At 40.0% G+C, this 2,500-nt stretch overlaps 1 protein-coding gene across 1 annotated transcript in view; it reads left to right on the forward strand.

The window, feature by feature from the left end:
- LOC137974684 (uncharacterized) overlaps window positions 1–2,500 on the forward strand; it is a 9,549-nt gene that overhangs the window by 812 nt on the left and 6,237 nt on the right. The gene's annotated exons all lie outside the window — the stretch shown is intronic.

Below are 2,500 nucleotides of genomic sequence, written 5' to 3' on the forward strand. Positions count from 1 at the left end.
GAGCGACGCGCACGTCCTCCAGTGAATAATACATCTACATGTTGATCGAAGTTAGCCGCACAATTCTTAACAATTTTTCTCAAAAACTTGTGTGTGACACAAGTCTTTCCATCTTGGGCGATAACGTAATTTTCACGTTACTATGATCATTGGGGTGCAGGGATGGCGCAGTGGTGAGAGCACTCGCCTCCCACAAATGTGGCTTGGGTTCGGCGTCATATGGGGGTTGAGTTTGTTAGTTCTCTACTTTGCACCGAGAGGTTTTTCTCCGGGTACTCCGTTTTTCCCCTCTCCTCAAAAACCAAAATTTGATTTGATTTTGCTTTAACTTGTTCATTTCAATTTACATTGTCCCCGATTAGTGCTCTACAGCGCTAGAAGATTAGACACTTAAATAAAGTTCCTTTCCTTTCCGTTCTGTTGGTGGACAAAAACAAAAGATCTCTCATTGGCTCCTTTTGTTCATCCACCAGCAATTGTACATTGCAGCATTGTTATATGCATCGCTAAAGATCGGTTGCAAACCACCAAAACTGCATACTTGATAAGGGAATACCTGGGCGTGCAACACTTAGATAAGACGGGATAAGATATTTATTTTACGTCAAGTACATGGAGAGTGCACGTGGTTGCTCGTTCTTCCAAGCCGGAGGCTCATTTTAAAAGCGTTTGACAAATTAAATTATCTGTGTCTCTTTAAGATATATTACAATACAACAATAAAAATAATAATAAATAATAATAATTATCATAAAAGTAACTCAATAACAGTTGTTACAATCAAGTGAAGCTATGATCCTCTCAGTTATGAAAGGAATTTTCGCAATAGACCTTTTTCGCTTGTACATTTTGTTTTCCCAATACAGATCATGTGATAATACTCAGGAGGTTTGGTCCTTTGTTTTGTTCATTAAAATGAGTGCATGCAAGCGTGAATATGTCTGCATGCACTCTTTTTAATGAACAAAAGAAAGGACGAAACCTCCTGAGTATTATCACATGATCTGTATTGGGAAAACAAAATGTACAAGCGAAAAAGGTCTATTGCGTAGAGAAGCCTTTGCCGTGACCTCGCGATACCGGTGCAACGCTCCAACCAACTGAGCCATGAAGCCACTGACGTTGGAAACTGGTCATTTGTGGGTTCTAATGTTCCCATGATGAATGAATCAACGATGAAATGATATATGAAATGAATCATATATTGCTTCTCTACGCAATTGCTAAAATTGCGTTCATACAGCGAGGATCATAGCGGCTTCGACTAAATTTCACGGCCGTATTTCAATATATGATTCATTTCATATATCATTTCATAGTTGTTAGAATCACATCCGATGAATTCAATGGCTTTTTGAAGTGCCTTCGAAATGATAACATATGTGGCGCATTCTTAACAGCTGTTGGTAATTCCAATATGATATGTATGTGTATCAATTGTGGAAAATATGGTGTTGTAAGAATTTTGATCTACGTTCAACCCACTTCTTATGAGCTTGTTAGGAGTAATGCGGGGTTTGAAAAGGCTTGAGCTGTGTTGTAAGGTGTTCATTTATACTATTCCAAGTAAAGTCTTGTAATCCGCACTGCTACTTTTGTTCAGAACTGTCCTTTATCCGTAGTGATTAGCATTTTCCAGTTCTTATTTAGTGCTCTGCTATTCGAAGTGTGTTAATACAAAGTTCCTGTATAAAGCTAGTAAAGTAATTCATTGCCGTGACATTGACATCTTAAATTCCCACCACCTGCTCCCGTCTGACCTTGTAGCTCAGTCGGTAGAGCAGCGGTGACCATTATAGAAAATGATTTGAACGCAGGAGTTACATACCTCGATGGAATTTGATCGTCTGGGTACTGAGTAGTCCTGAGATGGACTGTTGGCAGTAAATAGGGAGCTTTAGCACCGACAATGGCGACGGCAACGAGAACGTCACACATTTGCATATTTAGTAGGCAAAAACAATACCTTTGCACACTCTGCACGTGCGTTTTTCATTTTTGTCCATTTCGTTGCCGTCGTCAGCAAAACAACAACGTGAAATAGCCAAATTTGAGGTTTTATGGAAGACGTCAGCACTTGACGATAAATTTTCATTTTCTCCCCAAATTAAGCTTGACTCATATCGGTTTCATTCTTGAGGGACTGCCACACCATTGTCACGTTAAAAAGCTTTGAATAGTCTCGAAGTGATTACAATAATGGGAATTCATGTTTTGAGATGACGTTCTCGTTGCCGTTCCCGTCGTCGTTGCTTAAGCTCCCCAATGACGTTTCGACGACCTGATTGATTCACTGATTCCTCCGTCTAAGACGGTGACGGTCGACGTCACCTCAAAATATAACAAGGCTCTATCATAAGCCTTTCGCGATTCTTCGGTCTGGTTCACGTCCTACAATGTGGGCGAAGTATCCTAAAAATAAATTGGTGCGAGCGGTTTCAGAGTGAAAACAGAGAATGAAAGATTCTCTGTTGCATGTTTACGTTGTCGTCAAAACCTC

Source organism: Montipora foliosa, chromosome 11, assembly GCF_036669935.1.
Source record: "Montipora foliosa isolate CH-2021 chromosome 11, ASM3666993v2, whole genome shotgun sequence".
Lineage (NCBI taxonomy): Eukaryota > Metazoa > Cnidaria > Anthozoa > Scleractinia > Acroporidae > Montipora > Montipora foliosa.